A 7,856-nucleotide genomic window follows, 5' to 3' on the forward strand; every position below is an offset into this window, starting at 1 on the left:
CACCGTGCCCTGGAGGGGGTGATGAACGTCGGCTGGGAGAGTGGAGGCGTTAAATCGCTTGCTACCGCATCTTAAAATAAATTTTAAAATAAGTACCGAAATACTTCCGTTTAGTCCTCACAGGCCACGTTTGCCGGGTACATTTCTTCACACATACTTCCATGAAAGGCTTTTGCAGACGGGTTATGCAATTTCGTGGCTCCAGATGCCTTTTGTAAACTACCGCAGCAACACAGCTCCCTCCCCGCAGGATTAACTTCACTCCGGAGGAATTGTTCCCTAGTCCAAACCTGAAGGCAGTAAGGCACCTCGCAGAGGAAGGATTTCGCGTCTAAAACTACAGAATTCCTACAGAATTCAGGCACTTGCAATGAAATAAATAAAACTGCATGAGGCGAAAGTGTGTGAAGAGTTTTGATCAGTCAGACAACAAATACATTCCTTCCTGCTAAAAATTGTTTGCCAAGTACAAACTCTAAAGAATCTTCGTAATTGCTTGGAGACCATTGCTGGGAACAGGAGGGCCTCTCAGAAAGTCAATTTTCTTTTGTTTGATTAAAAAAAAAAATTCTAAGCTCTAAAAATACATTCTACTCCTAGAATGAAGCACAAATTGCCATGAAATAGGAAAAAAAAAAAAAAGCTTTCAGACTTAAGAACAATCACTGTGGGGTTTTTCTGGTTCTTTTATGAAGAAACCAAACCTAGAAAAATTAAGTTACAAATATGTCTGTTCGGTGAATTGGGGAAACGATTGTTCATGCTATGTGTGGCACAGATTTTGTGAACTTTATTACAGTCAGTCAGTCGAGTGGAGAGCAGACCTTTCTCCGTGCCAGAGGGAACCTGTGGGTGTTGATTTTTTAAACTTTTAAAATTTTTTTTTCTTTGGTATAGAATTCAAGCTTTGAGTCAGAGAGTGACAGACAATTAACGATTTGCGCTGGTCATCAATGCTTAACAGAGTTTGTTACAAGAGCTTTGGCAATATTTCATGATAGATTTCCAGGCTTTTTGTTGCTCCTTAGGTTTAATTTTGGCGCTGCTGTTGTGACTGCTGACAAAGATTCAAGTTACAGTAGACAGGCCCATTACACTGCAGCTTTCTCTTTTTTGTTGTTTGTTTGTTTTTGTTGAGCCTATATAGTTACTAAGCCTAACTGCAGGTGATTTAGCAAACAGGAACTTTTTATATTACGTCAAATAAGAGAAATAATGGCATCGGGGAAAGCAATGGATATTGCAGTCTTTTAGAAAGAAAAATTATGTTACCCAAAGTTACTGCCATAGTTACTCAGTTTAGTTTAAGCCTAGATTGTTTGTCATATGCAACTTTCTTGAACATATTTTTAAGTTCAAATATTATGTTACGTATCATTTCCATTGCCTTTGATTTCTCAATTGTATAGCACTAGCAAGTCTTGATTATGGCTTTCTTTTCCATAAATACAATCAAAGGCACTTATATTTTGTAACAGGCTGACCTTAAGTTCTGTTGATTCTGGATTTTTTTGGTCTTCTGAGGTTATATATCTGTATACTTGATACTTCTTAATGGTCACAATGGATGAAACATGGAAAGACTGTAAATAGTTTTCCTCTGCGGATAATTGTTACATACTCAGTTACCTATCTGGATATGAGTAGATAACAATCTGAAGGGAGATAGACTTACTTGCAGAATTTCCACTAAAACAAAAAACAATCAAAGAATTATTTGACATCTTTATAACAGGATTTGTAAGAAATTTCTCAAGACTTATTTTCAAAGCTGCTTATATAATTTGCTTTATTAAAGCATCTGTATTTTCAAGGTTTCCTCACTAATCGACAGGAAAATAAAATGAGTGAAAGAGGATCTGGCATATCGATCGTTCAACAGTGAAGTCTATGAGTAGCGCAGCCACAGAATAGACCGAGTAAACAAGGATCACATTAAGCGACAATGCGGTAGGCAGAGTCTCAGTACAGTTCAGCTGTGTGCATGAGGGGTACAGCCGTCCTCATGCATAACAGGACAACTGAAAAAAACAGGTAGCTTTGGCTAAATACATCATTTTGCACGTGTAAAAAACTGCTCTCGCCCTACCAGCTTTCAAGTAGGAGCTTCACATTTTTCAGGGAAGGGCTACTGTAGCTAAAAAGGTGCCGCTTGCTATTCCTCCAGCAACCCGTTCGGGTTCATCTGGGCAACGCACCATGGAAAATCCACGATTTGCACATGTGCATGACACTTGCTCATTTTTTCTGGAAGTTCATACTTTTGCCATGCTGTTCTTTATAGGCTCCTGGCCCCGCAGAGCCTCCTGCATAGTTTCCTAGCAACTAGGCAGAATTATAACTCTGAGCTTGGCACCCGCAAAATGGTTTCTTCTGCTGCTTCCCCCGGGCAAGTACTCTGTGGTCTAGGGTAAAACGCACTGGGCAAAGAGATGGGGAGTGCTGGTCAGCAGGCTTACAGAGACTGGTGTTAGTAATTCCCTGTACTGCCAAGCAAAGCCTGGACTTCCCACTTGCCGTGGCGAGGACAAGTGCCGTTCATTCCCAGCCCTGCTCTGGCATATTAGGTAAGGGAGAATTCAAGGAGATTTTGTAAAATTATTTCTAAAATGCTGAGGCCTCGGCAAGCAGTAGCAAAGTTGCTACCGATTACAGCAGATGAGATTTTTCACTTTGGATAATAAAGCAACACAGGAGAGGAAATACGGCATACACAATTTTAGTCAGCAGCAAGTCTCCCTTTCCTTGTCCAGGAAAGCAGCTGCAGAATCTTTATGCACAGCATCTATTTCTGCCTAGTTAATAGTCTCATACTATGTACTTTTATTTGGTTAATCCTGTTCTTCTATTAAAATATGTTGGAAGCACTATCAGAACATCACCACACAACCACATCATCACCAGAACAAATTAAAAGAAGATTAGGAGATTACAGAGTGAAGCACTAAAAGGGTATAAAATTTCCTATACGTTCCATACAACAGACTGCCTTCAGTTCTTCAACTGTCCTTAATAATATGGCAAAGTATAATTTCTTTCCCCAGAGCCTTGCCTCTCTCAATACACAGGATTGCTGAGGAACTGTAACATCATTGTTTTTAATAAAAAAAAAAAATAGCTGAGGCTTAATGGTAGCATTTAAATGGCATACAGAGCCTTTTGAGTTCACACCTCGTTAAGGTGAACAGGAAGGGAAGGGGTGCACATCTTTGTTGTTACTTTTGCCTTGCAGCATTTTCAGCCAAGCTATGTGAACAGACCAGCAGCACATTAACTGACTTTGTAGCAGCTGTATTTTTGTAGCAGGTTTTTTTTGGGTTGGTTTTTTTTTTTTAAAGTTTAGAAATTGCAGAACATTGTGAAATGGAGCCAGGGCAGGCCCTTAGAGGACAATTATTTTGGTTTCGTATTTTTTGCAAACCAGTCTACCAGATCCAAGTCTCCTTCTTGCTCCAGTTAGGGGGTCTCTTTCCACTGAACTTCGCATACTCCACTGTTTCTGAGATGGGTCCTACAGCATCCAAATTGACTTGGCAGAATATTTCTTGCTCTGGGCACAAGCATGCTTACTTGAGCTGACCAAACCCATATGTGAACGTGCACCTGAAGAGCTGCACATGGCCCATACTCCTGTAACGGACTCTATGTTGCAATTACATAGGTGATCGGATTTGGTCCTAGGATAGGTTTGGCACTAGGATTTCTGAGCATGTCTTCCAAGGCTTTTAGCACTCATCAGCTTGAGACCATGTTTCAAAATGGTCAGAGGAGGAATTTCTCTGTCCCTCCCAAGCTCCTGTGAAAAAATGCTTTTAACCTGCTAACCCAGCTTCTCACTTTCATTTCTGTCCTTTCCTGTTATATCAGCCTGGAACTGGATCAACCACTCATGAATGGGGCTTTAGCGTTCTTGTAGCAGGATGCAGAAGAGATTAGGGAAGGCAGCAAAGGTTATTTTCATGTGAACATCTTTTACACTGGGATCTCCAGAAACAAAATGGAGGAGAGCTTATTTCTGCTGATGGGTTGCTGATATGACAGTCTGGCAGATACCTATTGCACACCGCAGTCACTATGGGCTCTCTATAGGCACACCAGTATGACAGATTGTGCAAATGAAAGCTATCCTCTCAGCGTGTAGTCTTGGGACATTCAGCATTTCTGCATGAAAAAGAAATACGCTTGAGGCTTGACCACAAACTTCTCCTGCCCCCCATCTCCAGGATCCGCCCATGAGGGCAGACATTTTTGTCCAGAGTGGGTGATTTTGCCACCTGGTGGCTTTTTCGTCCAGACTTCTACAGGTCTGTGTCATTATGGTGTCAGCAAGACAGCTGAAGATCTCACAGTAGCAAAGATTTTTTACATGATTGATGATCTTGTTCCTGTTGCTACTGTGCTTAAAATAATAGGTAAGGTTTGAGAGAATGGGCTTCACAAACTGCTCTGTAGCCAGTGTTAAGATGTGGATACTGCACTTTACAGAGAAAACCTAGCTATCTCAGCCTGAAAGACAACACAGGCTTCTGTCACCTACAGAGTAGAAAGATGACCAGCATGATGCTGTCCCAGAGATGACATTTACCAGTTTGAACAGCAGGGATCTTACTCCCTCCCAAGAGTATGGATGTTGGCAAGACATGTGTGTCATTTTAAGAAACACCTCTTGCCCTCTTCATGCTGGTATCGCTGCAACCAGCAGAAAACTGGCAGCTGGAGGAGAGTGGTAAAGTGTGAACTCAGCAGGTTAAAGAAAAGACAGTCCTTCTTACCAAATCACTTCTGGATAAAAGCATGGCCAGTGTCATTTCTACTCCTGCCTTCTCTAGTATCCTGCACCATGTCTCCAAGGAAAGGGACTGCCAAGGCTCTCCACCAGTTTTCAAGGCACAGAAGGTGCACCTGAGACAGGTGGCTAGAAAGTGTGCTCGTCATCAGTGGGGCAGAGCCCGGTAAGCAGGGAAAGAACTTAAGGAAAGCACTGTCTGCACTCACCCTTGCATTGCTTGTAATGTGCAAGAGAAAATGTCATACTATGGAAATAAAATGGGACGTGGCACACTCCTCCAGCACTCATGGATATTTTTTCCATTGCTTTTTTGACAATCAGGAAACTGAATATGTTAGAGTCTTCCCGACTTCTTCTTCTCTCCTGAACATTCACATGTCTGGGAATACCTGTGAAGATTGCCTAATCAATTTATTAAACAATTTTAAAAATATTAAAATAAAAACATTAGGAATAATGTGTTATTTAAGCATTTTTAGAACCGTTACAGGCATTCCAACTGACTATAATAACAATTTTTAAAGATGCAGCTTTGCTATGCCAGTAAGTCCTGGTGGTACAGTCACACTGGTGGTTGAGAAGGATTTCTGAAGGGGACTATTTCCCTTTGACCACACACCAATGCGCTGTGTGGGAACAGAGTGAATGGGGAGCAGTACCTACTGCCAGACCTGGAATAATAGAAAATCTTGTACTCTCTGGAGGCTGCGCTGGCTGTGCAAGAAGACAGCATGCAGGAGAGGGCACCAGTAAAATATTGGAGGTGGTTATGCTTCAGGAGTAGGAACTCTTGCCTTGGAAACTGTGGTAGTGACCAGCCACTTAGCTCCTTTCTCTCTTCTGCACGCCTTGCTGCATGCCCTTCCAGCCCTGATCAGAGAGCTGTATCTCAGCTTTTCTAAAGAGAGGTCACTTTACCTTCCTCCTTTTCCATAGCTTGCTTTTTTTTGTAGTCATTGCTCCTCCTCACTTCACTGGCTTAAATGTTCATCCAACTTCTGTCCAGAGTTGATGTGTACTTCATGCATCTATGAGCCCTTTTATCGTACTCTGTTGATTCTGCTTTGCTTATTGACCCAATCTAAGGAGGAGGAAAGTTCCTCCAGGAAAAATGAAGAGCAAATAATTTGTCCTCTGTTTAAAGAAACAAAAGAATTGCTCCTTTGTATTCTATGGCATGGCAAGACCACAGACCTCTTCCTTTATCCCTGAGCAACCAGGTTCCCAGCTCATAGGTGCATTATGGGAGGGATTTCAGATTAGTTTCTTAGCTGACTGGAAAGAGAAGTCAGGGAAAATGGACTGAGAGGTCATTCCAGGATGTCAGTAAGGAGAGATTACTAGTAAGAAGACAAGTAACTTTCTCAGGTGTAAAAAACTCTGCCTGTCACTGCATGAGCCGCTAAGTAAAGAGCACACCATGGTAGAGAGAGGGCTGGTGAGCTACGGGAAGTTTGTTCTGGCCAAGGAGCCTACTGAGTGTTGATATTTTAAACTTTAAATGCTAAAGGCAAATAACTAGCATCCTGAGTAGGGGAGGGGGAGAATTTAAGCAGCCATTGACAGGAGACTAAGGTAAAGTTTTGCAGAGACTGTCAAATTTATTCTCTCCTCTCCCAGGATGTAAGGTTGTGAATGGACAACATCAAGGAAGCCAAATTCCACAGCCTTGGGTGGAGATTTTTACTGCATGCAAACATTGGTGATCTACCGCCTGGACTTAGAGACAATGTTTTAGGAGTATCACTCTGCACTGGTGTACTGCTGTGAATGTTACAGGGAGCCCTGTCTGGAGAAACAAGAAGCTGTAGTGGCTAAACTGAAAGTCACAGTTTTCTTCAAAAAAATAAAATCTTTAGGTCAAAAGTAGATATTTGAGGCAGTCTTAGGGACCCTTCAAGCTCATCATAGTCACAGCTGTACACGTGCACAGCAAGGTGTGTCGTTGCCGTATTTTGCTGCAATTGCAGTTCTTCACTGGATTTATAATGGCACACCCTGAAATCACAGCAGGCTTTCTCACCTCCATCTCTGAATGTGCCTTACTGTCAGTGTTGATTTTCTGTGCACCTACCAAAATTAAACTGTAAACCACGATCACATCAGGGGGTAACCAAACCCTGTGATGAGCCTGGTGTTGTCAAGAGCTGGTTAACCTCAGTAGCATGTCCAAGGTGAGACACGCATGTAAAAATAGAATGAGCTGCCTGACAGGAGAGTTACATGTGTATAAGCCACAAGTGACCACAGGTAATTTGTGTTACATAGAAGTAAGCCACAAGAAGGAAGAAGACTGGAACAGCACAGGCCCAAGGAACTGCAGTACAGCACTGAGGAGCTACCACAACCTGGCATGAGGGTTTTGGACTTCATCAGCAGTCACTCCATATAGTGAGATTCTCAAAGACCATTTTAAAATGAAACCCATCCCCTACCTGTACCAGCAGGTGGACAAGCAATCCTGGCTCTCACGGACATGTAAGTTCAGAGCAAAAAATTTTATTTGAAAGTATGTAAGCTAAAATGTAAGTCCTGCTTCGTACTTTAAACATCCAGTGAATTTTCCGAAAGGCTGGGTTTTGTGTTCAGAGGAAGACTTTCTGGCATGTTAATAGTTTTTACTAGACACAGGAAATTTGAGTTCCAAAGGCGACATTTTCAGAATGTTTTGAACATATGGAAAACAAGGTTATAATGGAACTTCTCTGTAGCTTAGTCATACCCTGTAGTTCTTTGAATACTCTGAATATAGAGACACATGCACTCAAGTTAATAAGGTAAGACTATTAATCTTCCTGTTAACCAGCTGAACTGATTGATGAAGTAATATATTTTGCAGCACAATATGCATTAACACAAGCAGGACAGCACTCGGCTCTTGAGAAGAGGGAGTAGAGAAAGTCAGATGAGTGTGCGACTGCCAGCAGCAGGAGGTCAGTCTAGGCCAAGAGCCGCTCTGTCTGACTAGGATGAGCAAAGGCAAGCTTTGTCACAAGAGTGGTACTGAGTGCTAAGGCAAAACCAAAGCAAAGCAAGTTCCACCTCTTTCTTTATCCTCCCAGCGCCC

The sequence above is a fragment of the Pygoscelis adeliae genome, unplaced genomic scaffold (genome assembly GCF_000699105.1).
Source record: "Pygoscelis adeliae isolate BGI_AS28 unplaced genomic scaffold, ASM69910v1 Scaffold45, whole genome shotgun sequence".
In the NCBI taxonomy this organism is placed as follows: Eukaryota; Metazoa; Chordata; class Aves; order Sphenisciformes; family Spheniscidae; genus Pygoscelis; species Pygoscelis adeliae.